Source organism: Petaurus breviceps, unplaced genomic scaffold (genome assembly GCF_028583685.1).
Source record: "Petaurus breviceps papuanus isolate PSGF00001 unplaced genomic scaffold, PetGlider_PUasm1.0 76, whole genome shotgun sequence".
Taxonomy (NCBI): domain Eukaryota; kingdom Metazoa; phylum Chordata; class Mammalia; order Diprotodontia; family Petauridae; genus Petaurus; species Petaurus breviceps.
This window is the reverse complement of record NW_027186473.1, coordinates 44824781-44843242: the sequence shown is the minus strand read 5'-3', so window position 1 is coordinate 44843242 and position 18462 is coordinate 44824781. Positions and strand designations below refer to the sequence as shown.

Genomic DNA, 18462 nt, shown 5'->3' with positions numbered 1-18462 from the left:
CCTCCATAGGGTCTCGACTTGCAAGCAGGTTCTGGGGTGCAGTGAGATCGCGGGCAGGAGCCGGGGCTGAAGCAGACAAACGTGAGAGCCAGGGTCACTCCCAGAGAAAGCATTGCACGACTCTGCACTGAAGCCCGCCCTCCGACTTCCAGGGTCAGGTTCCCCAAGAGCCTAGAGAAATAACCGACTCTGATGCTAAAAGAAAAGTGAAAGAAGAAAATCTTTAAGAGCCGCAGCTGGCTTCTAGAGCCTGGACTCCGAGAGCTGGCCCCAGTCCGGGAGGGGGGGGGGGGGCGGGGTGGCTTGAGCCCGTTGGAGCGGTGGGAGTGGGGAGCGGAATGGGAGCGGCCTCCTTAGAGTGCAAGTTTCCCAGGTGCGACTAAGCCTCCCCAGGCTTCTGGTCAAACCCAGAATTCCGAGTTTAGGCAAATGGATTTGGGGCAAGGAATTCTCAAGTTGTCTGCAACTCAGACCACAGCTGTTGGGACAACTGCATAGGGCGGGGGAGGGGATATGGGTGGAGGAGCCACCTGTCTGACAGGTGCCCACAGCCAACGGGCACCAATGCCTGGAAGCGAGAGTTTGACCATTTAGGAGCTCACGCACTGGCCCTGGAGCAAGGCAGGGTGTCAAAAAACAATTATTGCAGCGGAGAATGGCTTGGAAGTATTCAAAGTGTCGGGGATGCCTCAGCTTAGAGGTATTTGGGTAGCGTGATTTTATTGGGGCAAACAGGGGAGGCAGACACATCTGAATATAGTCAGGCTGTGTTGTCCTCAGCCTTGCGGGAGTCGTGAACCACAAGGAATCACCGAAACTTTGTGAGCATCAGTTTACCACTCTAGAAAATAGAACCATTTCAAGTTGTGGGCAGTGTTTTGAAAGCACAGTACCTGGCACATAGTGGGCGTTGAATAAGTGTTTCTTGAACTAATGTAATTAACCTGATGAACGCTCCAGGTGAATGTGGGGCAGCCAGGTGGACTGAATGTTGGACCCTGAGACAAAGATCTGAATTCAAATCCTCCCTCGAAGATCTCCCAGCCTGTTGACGTTGACCAAATCACTTAACCTCTCTAGACTAGGTTTCCCTTTCTATAAAATAGGGACAATGATAGCACCTGCATCACAGGGATGACAGGAAACGAAAACGAGGCAACATCTATAAAGTTCTTTGCAAGTAAACTTGAAAATGCTCTATAAACGCTAGTTGTAATTTATTATGTGTCCAGCACTCGGGGTCCATCCACTTTAGCTTTCACGTTCAAATGTAAGCTTAGAGTACCGAGCCTGCTTCATTCAGTTTTTCCTCTCTGTTTTCTGGTTGCCAAGGACAGCACCTTCTACGCTAAACTTGCCGCAAGAGGCCCTTAATTTCAAAAACAAAAACAAAAAACAACCTCCTTGAAATAAATTGAATCGAATTGCCTTGGGACCAGAAGAAGCTAGCTGTAAAAAAGAAATGAGAAGAGCAAGAAGCTGGGTGTGCCCATTTCAGGCCTCGGTATGTTCTTTCCCTTTTTATTTGTATGGCCAAATGTTTAGTTCCAATTGATTTTCCTAATAAGAGAAAAAGCTGCCTCCTGCACCTAGTTGTGGTTAGGGACTACAGAACAGTAAAAGGTTTGTAACCCAAATAGTCACAATAAACTCAGTATTAGGGCAAAAAAAAAGTTTCCTGAATCAACTTACATTTTTATTGAATACAGTTCATTTGATCAGATATCAAAAATTGCAAACTCTGAAGATGAGCAACTAAATAATTACTTTAAAACCAACATATGAGCATTGTGCTGTCAAAAGACATTTACTGCAATGAGGATTGTCTGGAACTGGCTAAGAAAGGCTCAGAGCAAGTAAGGCACCACTTCTGGAGACCTGAATGTGTCTGAAAACCCACCCAAAGCTTATTAGCAGGACTAACTGAAGATTACAGTCAGGAAGTTACAAAAGTACTTACAACAAGCAGTTGTTATCCTGACTCTGCCCCTGATAACTTGTGTGACCATAACCTCTTCAGGCTCCCTCAGTCTCCTGATCTTTAAAATAAGAAGGTTAGACTAGCAAATCCCTAAGGAAATACACCTACCCTCTAAATCAGTGACCCCCAACACTAGAAAGTGAATCTCCATTGGCATTTAGAGGAGTTAAGGAACAATTTATTTTGACAATTCAGATTTTTAAAAATGTTTATTATTTTAAGAGTAACCTAAAGTAGGGGTGGCTAGGTGGCACAGCACCAGCCCTGGAGTCAGGAGGACCCATGTTCAAATCTGGCCTCAGACACTTACTAGCCATGTGGCCTTGGGCAAGTCACAACCCCAATTGCCCTGCCTTCCCCCCTCCAAAAAAGTTTAAAAAAAAAAAGAGTAACCTAAAATAGTGCTTGTCAAATGAGACTTAAGTTTGTTATAGTCATAAAGCTAACAAAACATGCCACACTTGACACACAGGATCTACAGTTAGTTCTCTGACCCACTATCTAAAGTACTTCATTGGTTTCCAGATCATTGTCTTTCTCAAGCTGTACAAAGACTGGGCTGTAAGTTCACCATGACAGGCAACCTAAGAGAATGGAAAAGAATACTCAAAAATTCAAAAGACCTGAGTGGGCCTTTTACTACATGCGTGAACCTGGAGGAGTCACTAAATTTTCTGAGCTTCAGTTTCCTTGTCTGTAAATTAGAGTTGTTGTTGTTTCCCATCCAATAAACATTTAAGAAGTGCTTACTATTTGCAAAACATTAGGTTAGACACCAAGCATCCACAGACTAAAAAAAAAATTAAGTCACTGCCCACCTGTACACAGATGTATGATACAATCATTTGAGGATTGAGAACCAGCAATCTGGAAAGCTTTCCTGGTTGGAAGGCAGTGCCTGAGAGAAAGCTAAGGAAGCCAAGGATTCTAAGGGCATGAGGTGAGGGATAAGTGCATTACAGCTATGAACTACCACCAGTGGTGTGCAGGTAAATGTTTAACAACCAGCTCTCAAAAACTAAAAACCATAAGCAGGACATGCTTTTAAGTCGGATCTGTATTACCATTTTCTCCATCATTTTCTGAAATCTAGACATAAAACAATAAATCAGGCCCTGTTTTGCCCTGAATGGGATTTACCATTTCCGAGGTAAAAATGTTCACACTGAAAGTTTAACAATCACCTCTGGGAGCTAGCTGAACCTGGCAATAGAACAGCCCTGGTAGGGCCTATGTAAAGACACTGGCCCTCAAGTTCTTAGCACAATAAGTAGTCCAGGTACAATCTCCATAGATTTGTACAGTGGGCTGCTGTAAAGAGGAATTACTTGCCCAGGGAGAGGAATAAGCATTTATTTAGTACTTACTACTTCCCAGGCACCATAACAAGTACTTTACAGATATCATCTCATTTGATCCTCATGACAGCCCTCAAAGATAGGTATTGTAACTTTACAGATGAGGAAACTGAGGCAGCAGAGGTTGTGACTTGCCCAGAGTCACACAGTTAATAAGTGTCCCAGGCTGGATTTGAACTTAGGTTTTCTTGACTCTGAGCCCAGAGCTCTGACTCATGGCTGACCTTTGCCAGGGTTACAGCCAGACACAGAAATTTAAACCAGGCTGTCCTAATTTAGAAGCCAACTATATTTGAAATAGATTCTTCCTGATCTCAGGCCTAGTGTGTGCATGTGTTTTCTTTTTTGTAACATAACTTATTTGGAAATATGTTTTGCATGCTTTCACATGTATACTGCTGCTTCCATAGTAAGCAATTTATAAATATTTGATGGATTGAATTCAATAATATCAATGTGCTATTTAATATTATAAATTAAGCATGGAATATTTCAATTTGCTAAAAAAAAAAAAGTATTTTAAGCCAACTGACCACAATAGCAAAACCAAAGGTATTTTAAGGAGGTATATGAACCTAATACTGACAATAAGATTTATAGTTAAATATATAATACAGTTGTTGGAGTATTAATTTGGAGGGAAAATTTTGATGAATTTCATTCTAGAAATAGATTAATCATAAATGATGGTGAAAATGAATGCACTTACATATCAAAATGAATAAGGATTTCTTCTGCTCCCTTCTTTCTCCTCTTCCTTTCTCTTCCTCCCCCTCCTTCTTTTCCTTCTCCTCCTCCTCCTCCTCCTCTTCCTCCTCCTCCTCCTCCTGCTCCTCCTCCTCCTCATACCTTTATTGAGAGAGGGACAGTCCCACTGAAGGGAAAACAAGAATGGGAGCCAGAGATTCAAGCATTCAGTGCCAGAAAGGAGGCCCATATCTGATCTATATCCCCTTTCAACAGATTTGGGATTTAAAAACATGAAATAAGTGTCCACATTAGGCAGTTCTCAATATATGACATTCTCAAGAATTGAGCCATGCAAATATGCCTTTGCTATATTTAATTTTTAAAGGCCAATTCATTTTTCAAAAACAAACTTAAATACAGTTCTAAGAAAAGTACTCTCACAAAAGCAAGAACAAGCTTGTAATATGTTTTCTTATTGAGGCACCAATTGGAATATGCAAATCCTTATTTTTTTTTTAAAGACAACTTGCTGCTACTCATCCTTTTTTTCAAAAATATTTTTTTAATTTAATTAGACATTTCCCAATTACATGGAAAATTTTTTTCTAACATTCATTTTTAAATAAATAAAATACATGTGAAGGCATGCAAAACATATTTCCATATCTGTTACAAAAGAAAACAAATGCACAAAAAATAAAGCTGAAAAAGAATACTTCAATTGGCACTCAGGGCACTCATCCTTTTTATCTGGAGTGTAATGCTAATTTTTTGCCATCTGTCACCAGCATACCTCTAATTACACAACTAGTTACCATCCAAAGCAATGGTGTCAAATTCAAATAAGAGGGGACACTAACCCTTATGTAAGAATCCCTACAGGTCATACATGAACTTAGTTTTAAAATGGAATATTATCCATGTTTCATCATATTTTCATTTATTTTGTGAATTCTTTTCCCAATGTGTTTTAATCTGATTGTGGTGGCACTAAAATATTACAGGCTGCAGTCCCAGGACTGAGTTTTTGAAAGGGCTGCTTTAGAGAACTTCCTTCTTGTGCTCTAGAGGTCACCTTTGATCTATCCATTCTCATACAGGGAGAGCTGTCGGTCTTGGGTCTCCTGGTCACCTCCCTTGGGTTTTGCCCATTTGTGAATAGGTCCTTGAGTCTCTGTCTATACTAGTCTGCAGCTCAGTCTTCCTGTTTCTCCTTGGTGCCCTTCAACTATCTCACTTGATCTGATCCAGGAAACACTACTCAGTAGGGAATTATTTCTCTTCATCTTTTTCTTGTACTTTCATTTCTTTTCATTGTGTAACCTTCTTCATAAAAACAATCTTTAAACACAAGCTGTGTCTGTACAACACGACTATGCAAAAACATATTTTGGAATGATCTGTCCAGTTGTTTGTGCTGAAATTGGCTGAAATTACCTACCCATTCAGTGAGTATAGATAAAGACATGGTATGGTGCTAGTTTAAATTGCAGCAAATATTCAATTATGTATATTCATGAAAGGCCTTGAGCCCAAAACATTTCTTTCTTTGCTTTGAAAGTTGCTTTAACTTTAAGAAACATCCATTCTAATATGGGTATTTCTAATAATCAAGATATTCAGGATACTTTAAAATGACAAAACATAGTGTGAAGGCATAAATGTACAGACTTCCTTATGCAGTGTCTTCCCTCTGTACAATTATGTCTACATAATAACATAATAGAGTAGGAGATTTATTCTCAAGTACTGGTTTCCAATCCCACTTCTGACACTTATTAGTTGTGTGACCACAGGCAAGTTTCTTCATTTCTCTGATATTCAGTTTCCTCTTTAATAAAATGAACAATGATTCAAAGGTCCTTTGGAGGCCTAAATTGGATAATGTATATAAAGTACTTTGAAAACTTCAAAATGCTTAATATCAGATGTGTATTTGGTTGTTGATTTGAAGGATACAGCAATATCCTCTTGACCCAAAGTATCTGGGGTCTCCTTGAAGGTCTAATGAATGTAGAACTATTACAAATTATAATTAATGAATATAGAAATATTACTAATGAATTATTATTATTGATGAATGTCAAAATTATTATTGTATTGTAGAAATTATTATTATAATGAATGTAGAAATATTAGGCAATGGGAAGGTGCAAAAACTAAATTCCACATGACCTTTGCCTTTATGAAACTTACAGTCAAGTAGGGGGAGATAGTACATAATCTATAGTCACTATAATATGGAATGACACTAGATAAGTTGCAAAAGTAAGATATAAGCTAAGTTCTGTAAAAGACTGGTGGGAGAGGGGGAAGGGAAGACAGAGAAAGATTGTTAGAAAGATGTACATTGGAACCAGAGTTCTTAAATGATAGGTTGGATTTCCACTGACATAGATTAGGTTGAGGGACAGAACACCAAATACAGTAACTTTTTTTTTGCCTTTTGGAGGGCAATTGGGGTTAAGTAACTTGCCCAAAGTTACATGGCTAGTTTTTTTTGTGTGGGTGTTAAATGTCTGAGGTTGGAACCGAACTCAGGTCCTCCTGACTCCGGGGCCGGTGCTTTACTCACTGTGCCACCTAGCTGCCCCAAATATAGTAAGTTCTTGACCAAAGTTATAGGAAGCAGAAATAGCAGAATTCTAAATGACTACCAGGGCATATGGAATGACATAATATGGAATGACACTAGATAAGTTGCAAAAATAAGATATAAGCTAAGTTCTGTAAAAGACTGGAGGGAGAGGGGGAAGGGAAGACAGAGAAGGATTATTAGAAAGATGTACATTGGAACCAGAGTTCTTAAATGATAAGTAGGATTTCCACTGACATAGATTAGGTTGAGGGACAGAACCCCAAATACAGTAACTTCTTGACCAAAGATACAGGAAGCAGAAATAGCAGAACTCTAAATGACTACCAGGGCATAGAGTATATAGAAAGGTGCAATATGAGATAAGCCTGGGAAGTTGAGATGGCACCAGATTTTGGAAGGCCAAGAATACCAAGCTAAAAATTTGAACTTGGTGTGGTATTAGGAAGCTGTTGAAGGATTTCGAACAGGAAAGTAGCATGATATATCAATGGTATAAGTAATGACTTGGAGTTCGAGAATGGAGGGGATAAGACCCATTAAGAGGCTATTGCCATGGTGTAGGTAGATGCTTATGGGAATATGGGGTAGGGTAGGAGCAATGGAAATAGAAAGGAGGGATAGATGTGAGAAATACTTTGGAAGTTAAGAACATGACAAATGAGTAGATCCAAGGACATGTTCTTGGAGGGCAGGTACTATTTTCTCTTTCATGTCTTCCTTCCTTCCTCCCTTACTCTTTCCCTTTCTTTCCTTCTTTCTTTTTGTTTTTCTCCTTTCTTCCTTCTCTCTTTTCTTTCTCTTTGTATCTCCCAAAACTTGTTAAATTAATTTGAATTGGAGTGAGGAAAGAGCCAAAGACAGTAAAAAGTCATATCCTTGATGAAAATAAGCAAGTCAAACAAAGGAACATTTTTGGGGGGTGGGGAGATAAATACTTTTGATTTTTAAGCCATATTGGGCTTGAAGTGAAGTCTTTTTACATTCTAGTTAGTTAAAGATGAGGGACTGGAGCTCTAGGAAAAGGACAAGTTGTAGGGGTCTTCTGCCTAGAAGCAAAAGTAGCAATAACATTGCCAAGAGAGACTCATTTCCTCTCTATTAAGGAAGTGACATTTCCTGTGAATGTACAAATGAGGCATCTAAGGAACATTTGGGAGACTACTGCACTGCCTGGGAAGGAATAGACCATATGCTTAGCTCAAACTAGAATGGGCAGGCTGATTGACACCTTCTGTTCCAAGGTTTCTATTGCTGCTCTGTGGCAGCAACAAATAATGAAACAAATACATGAATGAGTGAATGAGAGAGAGAGAGAGAGAGAGAGAGAGAGAGAGAGAGAGAGAGAGAGAGAGATGGAAAGAATGTAGGTACCCATCAATGGAGAACCCTTTGAACAAACTGTAGTACACAAATATGATGGAAAATTATGGCACTAAAAGCAATAATAAATATGAGATATTCAGAGAAACATGGGAAGGACTATATGAAGAGGAACCAAGGAAGCATCATATGCAATAACTACAATAATATAAAAGAACTCTAAAATAAAGCCAATACAATGACACAATATCGCTTAGTTATAGTGACCAATCTTGGCTCAGGAGAAGAGATAAGGACCAGCACCTCGCTCCTTTCCTTGGAGAAGAGAAAAGGAAGGAATAAGCACTAATAGAGGACCGAACACTGACCTAAACATTTGCCCCCCCCCCCCCCCACACACACACAAATATCTTATTTGATCCCCATAACAACCCTAGAAGTTAGATGCTATTATTATCTTCATTTGATAGAAAAGGAAAATAAAACAAATAGAAATTAAAGCAACTTGCCCAAGATCGTGCAGTTAGTAAGTGTCTGAGGCTGAATTTGAATCCAGGCCTTTCTTACTCTGGGTCCAGTATTGTATCTCTTGCCTCATCAGCTGCTTCTAGCAATGATGTTTCTAAACTATGGGTATAAAATGTTGCATAGCCTCTCAGATAAAACTTATTTTGTATTTCTTTTGTAAGCATGCCAAATGCTTTGAAGGGTTTATTTTGGCCTTTTGAGAAACTGCTATACTATGTTGGAAGAAGCAGCTTATTATTTATGTATATAGTCTCGCCTGATAGAATGTAAACTCAATTAAAAAATAAATGCAAAAAAAAAATCATCAAGTAAGTAAAAAGTAATTTGAAGAGAAATAAAGTATTGACAAGAAGGGAGTCAAGTCAAGAAGCAGTTGTAAAATACCTGTTACATGTCAGACACTGTATCATTTTGATCTTTGAGCTCAAGACATTCCCCAGGTTGTCAATAAATCCCTCCAAAGGGGTGGCTAGGTGATGCAGTGAATAGAGCACTGACCTTGGAGTCAGGAGGACCTGAGTTCAAATCCAGCCTCAGAGACTTAACACTTACTAGCTGTGTGACCTTGAGCAAGTCACTTAACCCCAATTGTCTTGCCTTCCATCCTGTAAAAAAAAATCCCCCAAAAAATGTGGTTAAAAAAAGAATGTAATGGAATATTATTATACTATAATAAATGAGAAAATAAATTCTTTGAAAGGACAAAATAAATATAAACTCATTAGGAACAGGGAATGCTTCCCTTTCAAGTCTTTGTGTCTCCAGGGCCTAGTATAGTAGTAGGCACTTAAATGAGTGTTAACTAACTCATTGATTGATAACTCCTATATCTGTTGGTTCTGTTTAATTTAATTTACCATTGCTGTTTTGACATTGTTTAAAAATTTCTTATGAAAAAACCTAGAACTAGTGGATAGAAGTGAATATATCCAAAAAATGATTTTGATTTCAAAGGCATCTAGCAATAAAACATAAACTAAAAAAGGAAAGAGAGAAAAATAAAAAGGACATGAAAAAAACAATTATCTATTAGTCTTTTCATTTAGCAAAAGGGTTACTACATCTTACTATCTTATCTTTCCTTGGGATGTTCTAGGTCTGAGCATTGTTTATTAGTTACATATGAGTTACATAATTACAGAAGAGCAAAGTGCATAGGCGACACTTATCCTATCCCCTATTCCCCCATTATTCCTGTCTTGCCATATAACTGGTTTTCCTCCCCTGCTTTCATATTCATTAGGCAGTGCCCTAACAGGGTCTTTGGGTTGGATTCGTGTAAGATAAGTTTTGTCAGAGAAGGAGGATGTACACAATGGTAGGGTTTGGAAGGTGTAATGTTAAGGGAATTTGAAAATCTTCTCTGCCCCTTTATAGACACATAGAGCCCTGGCCCAGTCTGGGCTTACAGGGAGTTTTCAATTAAGTGCTGGGGCCCAATGATTTTCAAACTCCTTGGCACTCAGCCAATCAAATGCTGAGTCTTTGTTATTTGTTACACATTCTGGGAGGTTAGCATTTTGCTTCTGGGTTTTCACTCATGAGAAGGATCTGAGTGGCCATATGTTCAGACACTGCCCCCTCCCCCTGCCACTGCTGTGCTCTCTTGATGTATGTAAAGTATATAGCAATATTGCTATATTGAGACAGTAGGAACCCTGTTGAATCTCTGTTTTGTATTTTCTCTCCTTGTATTTTCTCCATGTTCAGGGTGCTGACCTTTCCCCTGAACTAGTGAATGTAATTAAAATTAGGATATTAACCCTTTTAAATCTGCCTTACTTTATAAAGCAGATCAAGAGAACCTGTGCTAGCAAGCCATTCTGGGTGTGTGAGGCTGCTTGCTAAAACAGAAGGCCAGGCTCAAATATGGTGCCACAGTTGAGCAAGCAGAGGCAGCTGGGGAAGGAACTTAGGGTGAAAACAAGAAGGCAAAAAGAAGCCAGCAGTAAGAGTGAAGCTAAAGCAAGGGGACCAGAGGCCACAGTATACAAATAGAGGTTTCCAATGGAAATGAACCTACATCCATCTCAGACTGGTGTAAAGAAAGATGGGTTAGTCCAACTATCCTGCTTGTCACTAGCCCTAGAACAGAAAGACACTTGTTTGTGCTTACAAATGAAATTTTTTCCTCCCAACTTCCAATGGACAAAGAGAGTCCCAGACACACTTGATGTTATTCAAGAGAGAAAGTGATCCTATAAAAAGAATTCCAAAATTTGAAATTTACTAGGGATAAGCCCAGTTTTTAAAGATCTTCTGAAGAGTCACAGTGAGTTGTATTAGCAATGCTCAAGATTTTGAAGAACATTTAAAGAACCCCTGGGCCCAAAGGCTCCTCCAATAATTCTCTTTGGAATAAAAGCAATATTGCTTTCTCCAGGTATATACCAGAAGAGCACAAGCTCTGACAGGTCCAGCCAAACCATAAAAGCTTTGAATGTAAGCCCAGTGAGGGAGTCATTGGGAGTAGTGGGGAGGGGCAAGGAGGAGGGGCTGGGGGAAGAGGTTCAGCACCTGAAGCTTGCTCTTCAGGTGATGAATATTTTTGATCACTCATTAAGACTAAAAGTAGACACTAGGCATGAAGGAATTAAGATTTCTATTGGTTGGGGCAGTCCCCATCCTGATGAAATAACAGTTCTTTGGAAGCCTGAAAGTCTTAGCTGTTGATAAGCACAAACAGCAGGTGAAATTAATATCTCCAATGCAGTCTGCTTTCCAATCCCTTTGGTCTACATAGGACTGGCCCTAGTTATCGAATAGACAAATTTATCATCACTGATTTTGACCCTGTTGGCAATTAACTCCTTCCATCCCTGGTGTCATGCTTGACAGGGAGTGTCCTTGCTCAGTTAGATTTCTCAAGAAATGGACAACATTCCTTGCTTCCTCCAGATCAGAGAGACAGACCTGGGGGGGGGGGGTGTATGTATGTACATACATACATGTGGACGTACATACCATGGATTCATTTGGCAGATTGGTGAAGCCTGTAACCTCTTTCTCAGAAATTTTTTTTAGATAAGAGAGACAAAGAGAGACAGAGACAGACTCTAAACAGAGACACAGAGAAAGCTAGAGGAAGGAAGGGAGAGGGTATTTATTAAACATTTACCATGTGCCACAGACTGTTAATATCTAAGGCAATAAGATCAAGAAAGTAAGGCAGGGCCTACTCTCAAGGGGCTCATTTTCTAACATAGGAAAACAAACCATAAAGGGGAGCTAGAAACCAAGATGGGGAGAGGAAATGTATGCATGTGGGGGGCAATACAGATGGTATAGAGCTAGAGAAGAAGGAAGCAGACCTAAAAAGAAAGCGAAGTGAATAGTGTACTATGATTCCTCAAGATTCTGTGGTCCTGGTCAGGGACCAACCATTCACCAAGGGGCCCTCAGGACAAGGTCATCCTTGAGAAGGCAAATCAGAAAGTGTGGAGGCAGAACAGACCAGAGAGTGAGTAGCAAGTGAACAGCTGGAGTAGGGCTCCTCAAGATCCCATTGTGCTGGTCAGGGACCAGTCAGGATGGTTGGATGCATCAGAAAGGACTCCTCAGGGTAGAGTCCTTCAAAGTGTAACATAAAATATATAGAATTCCAAAGAAAACCAATTACGTTAAAATAGAATTACACGTTTAAAAAATAAAAACACAAGTTCATAGACCTCAGCAGTAGAACACCTTCTCCACATCTTTCCTGGCTTCCTCTACTATCTTCCAAACTTATTTTTGACTTTGTTCTCAAGAACCTCCTCTCTACCAATGTTAAAATCGTAACATAAACCAATCCCTACTATTATTCTGGTAGATAGTCACAGTGTTATCTTTCCTTTATAACAATGTTCTAGCCCAAATTAGGTTCCAGAAGACCTTGAAGAATATTAAAAATGGAAATTTCAGGCTTGGTGAATTTCTAGTCAATAGAGAACTATTTTTCAAGGTTGCAAGGATAGGCTTTGAGAAATCTTCAGATGATTCCTAGGCCTTTTCTTGTTCTTCCTTTTGTCCTTTCTTTGTGGAAAATAAAGATAGTATTTGATGAAGTAACACACCTTCTTGTGACATTTCATAATATCATGATTAAGGATTTTAACACCAAAACGCTTTTTGTGAAAGTATAAGCAACGATAATGGCAATGATATCTTTTGGTAGTTTCCTGTAGACCTGATTACATTGAGAGTTAGATTCACCCTGTAGCCTAAAGGTTTTCACCCTCATGTCAGGTAGTTGTAATCTCTGATTAGGTACACAATATTTATATTTAACTTAGGCTTTTTGTGCCTTTGTTGTAAGACCAGCTTATACAGACAGTCCTTCTTATCTGTGCTTAAATTCTCATCACATAAAAGAATTGAGTCCTTGCTTTTTAGTGACATATCCAGCAAAGTGGTATAGTAGGAAGAGAGTTGGACCTGGAGTCAAGAAGAGCTGAGTTTGAATCCAACTTCAGATCCTCCCTCACTAGCTTGTGAGCTTGGGTGAATCATTTAACCTCTGTTTGCCTTAGTTTCCTCAACTGTAAAATAAGGATAATAACATTACCTATTCACAGAGTTGTTGTAAGGATCAAATGTGATAATATAAAGAATTTAGCCTACTGCCTGGAACTTAGTAGGCACTATATAAATTATTATGCCTTTCCCCCTTTCTTTTTAAAGCTCCTGTTTTATTTGAAACAATGAATTCAACATCAGTGGCATCACTTTTTTGCTATATCCCCTTGTGTCTTATTTCCTTTCCTAAAAGCTTCTTCAGGTGATTTCTTGAAAGAAAATTCAACAAGTTAAGTCAACAAGCATTTGTTAACCATATACTATATACCAGACGCTGAACTGGAATTGGAAGTATAATAAATTAACTAAAAATGTGAAAGTCACCAATCTACCTTTGGGATAGGCCAAACCAACAACCCTCTCAACATCCTTGCTTTTCACATCTTCCCAAAGGAATAGCAATGCTTATTGTATGAAGGTGATGTGACTTGTCAGCAATCATGTGCTGGTAAATATTTAACAACCAGATCTTGGAGAGAGAAAGGATACACTTTGCAGTTGAATCTTCATTATAAACATTTTATCTATCAATTCCTCCAATCTAGAAAATAAACAAAACAAGAAATCAAGCCTTGATGGGTAGCATTTACTACAGGGTACAAATGCTCACACTGACATTTTAATAATCAGCTTTCAGAGCTTTTTGTGGTACCACTTCATTTCAATAATCTTTTCTCCTTCCCTTGCTCATCATAAGAGAATCACAGCATCACAACCACAGAAGCTCAGGTGAGAAAGAACTTCCATATGTACATGTAAAAGAATCCTTTCTCTAGCAGAACCAATGAGCAAACTGATGATTCTTCCCTAGACAACCTCCACGGAAAGGGAATCAAACTCTTCCAAGTCACTCCATTCCACTTTTGGACAACACTAATTGTTTTCCTGATATCAAGTCAAAATTTCTAACTTAGAAGTATAACTTATAGCTTGGCCCCATGAGGCCAAATAGAATAATTCTAATACCTTTTCTACATGATAGAATTTCAAGTCTTTAAAAACAAAACTTTTCCCTCAAAAAAACAAAAACAAAAACAACCCTTCCCTAATTAAGGTAAAATCTTTGACATTCAAGTAGATGGACTAGCTGAGTACATTGGTGACATCTACACTTACTTATCAGCCACTTTTATCACTATTAATTACTTTGTAGACCCAAAGGAGAAAGTCCTCCCTCTTCACTCAGACCATGCTAAGGTCACCAACCCAATAAAACAAATTGTCCTTGATAAGGTAAGAGGCATTGGGAAATTTTGAGTCCCTGGTTTCTAAAGAAGGCAAAGTGTAGTTCCCACCTTCTAAAAAGAAAAGTATGCATATGTATATGTGTGTGTTTATATCTCTATATCTATCTATTTATCCATCTAGAAATCAAGTGATACATACTTTAAACTTTCCCCAGAAGGAGGAGAGGACAGACACATACAACCATAATGACTGATGAGTTCATGGTACCAGTGGCAATCCAATCCTGTGTTTAACTTTATTTGATCTACACAGGACTGAAATATTTAAAGATATTTGAAGTGTGCACATTATTAATTAATTTCTTTATAAAAGATGCTAGCTCCCTTTAAACCTCAACCTCCCTGGGCCACTCTAAATCACTCTATAGTTCTGAATGGGTCTTATTTCCTAAGGTTATATTTTAAAATATATATTTGTAGCTTTATTTCCCAGAACTAGAACAAGAATAGGGCCCAAGGGCAGCACTCCTCCCTCTGTTATTTGATCATGAATAACTGTCCTGCTGTTTCCTTGTATGCTATTAATAAACCACATAACTGGATTAGAGTCAAGTTTGCTTTGCTTTCTGTTCCTTGAGATCCAGAACCAGTAAAATTAAGGTAGCTGGCTTCTAATTAAGTCATTATTTCATTGTTAAACAAAGTTTAGGAGCTTGAGATAAGATACTTGATAAATACCAGATCCGCATGCTAAAAAGATGATCTTCATGTTTTTTTATTCTAAAGTAAGATTAACTGTTGTGCAACTTTTCTTATGACTCAACTATTGCTTCTGTTTTGACTGAAACATTAAGCATGGTGAGCTGCCATAAAAATACATTCAATATCTGCAATTGGTCTATGCATCAGAGCTGCAAGGCACTTGATTAAGTAATACCTTCGTGAATAACATGTAGGACTGAAGCATCCCATTGTAGGATGCATCACAAAATGAGAAGCTTGCATCTGCACACTCCTGCATGTGTGCATGACCCCTTATACATGTGAGGGTGAAGAAAATGGATATTCAGAAATGGAACCCAGAATGAAAGCATTTGCTCCAGCCTTAGTAGTTCAAAAGGAAAAATGCACCTTCCTAAGTGAGTTCCTCACATTTCTTGAAAATAAAGCTGATGCTTTAGTAAATCCATCACTTTATTTCTAATTTGTTTCTAGAGAAACTGAGGCCTCAAATATCAAGGTAGTTCTTAATAAAATTAAGAAATAGTACGGTGAGGATCAGAAGCCAATAGAGATGGTAGCCAAATAATCCTTAACTTTCTTCACTTGAGGCTATTCAAGAATTTACAGCAATTAATACTTAAGCCTCCCAATATCCCTATAATGGGCTCTTCAAAGTTCGCTCAAGCAATCGATTTAGCGTAATAAAACAGCTGTCCTCATGGAGTTACAGAACAAAAGAGAAAAGGTAGAAATGCATGTTACATCTAGCTGAAATGGCAAGGGGGGATTTTACATTAGCAGAATGTAATTAGCCAGCTTGGAATTAGTCCCAGACAATAAAGTAAATGCTTGGAGCTTCTAGAAAAAAGTGTCAAAGTATCATTATTGATCACACAAATTCAGGAGTGGAGGCCAATTTCTCATCTGGTAAAGGGAATGCCTAAATTTGTCTATGGAGATCTGCTGCCAGTGGATTTCCTCACCCTATCCCATTCTGAAAGATGAATGAGAAATGAGATTCTTGACCACGCAAAGGTTTTTATTTTTATTTTCATTTAGGAAATTGACTTTTATGCTTGAAAATAACAGAAACATGAAGGTAGAGCAGGAATCAGACAGCCATATGTGGTATCCATACAAAAGTAATTGTACACAAACACCAAGCACAGGCCAAATCTGCCACGAACAGCAACTTGTGGTTTGTACAGAAATAAAATTGAAAATTGGGTTTTTTTTATCATTTGAATTCCTCAGCACACCTACAGAGGTTGAGAATTCAACATTCCTGGCCATTCCCTTTTCCTTAATTTTGCCAGAGTTTAGTCAGGTTAGAACACAGGGTCATATATCATATGGTCATAGATTTGACCCTTGAAGGGACCTCACTTGCCACCTAGTTCCACTTCCCTTCATTTTAGAGAGAAAGAAATGAAAGCCAGAGACATTAAGGGATTTGCACAAATGGCAGAGAGAGAGATCCTCTGACTCCCAAGTCAAGCATTCTTTTTCCACTGCCAGATACGTTTTGGAGGGACAAAATGAATGGCAATTACATTCATTCATTCATTTATCTGTTCATCTGTTTGATAAGAATTTACTGAGTAGTCTCTGTCTTCTCCACTTAGTTCCAATGCTTCTGTATGACTTGGAAATGTCACTAGATTTTCAAATGCTGTCAACAAACTATAAGCTTTGACAGATTCTAACAAGCTGGAATGGTCTTGAGTAAGCATGTTGGATGGTCTTTATGACTTTCATCCAAGAACCAGATTAATAAAGCATACACAGGCTTATACAAGGCCAGAAGATGGGACAAAGGGGATTTTGTTTTTGGTCAAAAACTGTTTGTTGAAGCAAGAAGGGCTTCTCAACTATGTTCATAGAAGGAACACCCACACCGTTGAAATCCTGGATATGGTAACAACACAATGCAGTGGATAGAGTGCTGGACGTGGAGTCAGAAGACCTGAATTTGAAACCCAACTCAAACACTAGCTGTGTGACTTTGGCAAGTCTCAGCTTCCTCATTTGTAAAAAATGAGGGGTTGTATCAATAACATCTGACATCCCTTCCAACTCCAAATCCATGGGTTTTGTTCCTTATAGTTCTTAAATAAATATCATATCTCACATTTTGTAAGACATTTTGGGGGAAGTATAAAACATGGTCATAGGATTATAGGATCTTAGGATCATTGCTTTGGTACTGTAAAGCACCTCAGAGGTCATCTAATCCAACTACGTCATTTTACAGATAAAGAAATTGAGGCCTAGAGCAGTAAAATGATTTGTCCATGGTCATACACAACTTGTATCTTCAGCTAATCTTTGAGAGTAGCATAAAATGTGGTTTGAAAAAAGTAAGCATTACAGAGTGAGGAGGTAAAAAAATAATGACAAAACCATCCTGGCATGGTAAATAGGGTGCCAACTTTTGCGTGAGTCTCATCCTGCCTCAAATAGTAGGGGTATGATCATAAGCAAGCCACTTAACTTCTCTTTCCTTGTTTATTCATCTGTCCAATGACTTGGGTTGGAGGAGATGAGTCTCTAAGATTCCCTTCCAGACCTAAATCTATGATCTAGTGATCCTTTTTGATTCAGTTATTTTTTTCAGTAGTGTCCCACTCTTTGTGACCTCTGTTGGAGTTTTCTTGGCAAACATACTGGAGTGGTTTGCCATGTCCTTGTCCAGTTCATTTATTGATAAGGAAACTAAGGCAAACAGGGTTAAGTGACTTGCCCAGGGTCACACAGTTATTAAGTGTCTGAGGCCAGATTTAAACTCATGAAAAGAAGTCTTCCTGACTCCAGGTCCAGCACTCTATCCATTTTGCCACCTATTAGCCCATAGATATATCTAAGTTTACCTTTAGAAACACCCACTCTAGATCTAATCATCTCCACTCACCATTATCCAATAATTTTCCTATTCTCAGATAAGCTTTTTGAAAAAAGCCATCTCCACTTGCCTCCTCTAATTTTGTTCTCACTCTCTCTGCAATCTGACTTGCAACCTCATCATTCAATAAAAACTCTTTTCTCCAAATTTACCAGTGATCTCCCCTTAAGGACAGAAGAGGGAGAAAGAATTCATTCTCCCCTCCTAGGAACTTTCCATTCAAAAAGGGAAGGAGAAAAGTCTTACATCTGATATCAGTCTGAGTGGTCTTTCTGGGGATTAATCAATGTGTTGACTAGAATGTCAGCCCCTGGACCTCTCACTCTAAATGAGCAACAATAACTCCCCCAAACCATCAGGAGAGCAGCTGCGGGAACCATAAGCCAGCAGGGTGAATCTCCAATGAATGGCAACTAAAAATCTCTATGGTAGCACCGTTGGGGTAGAGAAAGAGAAAAAGCAATGAACAGTAGCTTTAGAGTCAGAGCATGAAGACAAATGGTGAACTTTCAGCAGACGACATTGCAGAGAATGGTTGAAAAGGCAAGGACATTCTGAGACATCTCAAAGACTTAGAGGAAGTAGAGCCAGCAGGAGGAACAAGACACAGCTTGTTG

The 18462-nt window shown here is 38.9% G+C and overlaps 1 protein-coding gene across 3 annotated transcripts in view; it reads right to left on the bottom strand.

The window, feature by feature from the left end:
- IL15 (interleukin 15) overlaps window positions 1-281 on the bottom strand; it is a 160444-nt gene extending 160163 nt beyond the window's left edge. For all 3 annotated transcript variants that reach the window (XM_069105426.1, XM_069105427.1, XM_069105425.1), the window contains exon 1: window positions 2-281. The gene's annotated coding sequence lies outside the window, so the exon portion shown is untranslated. The remainder of the gene's footprint in view (window position 1) is intronic.
- Window positions 282-18462: the final 18181 nt, after the last annotated feature.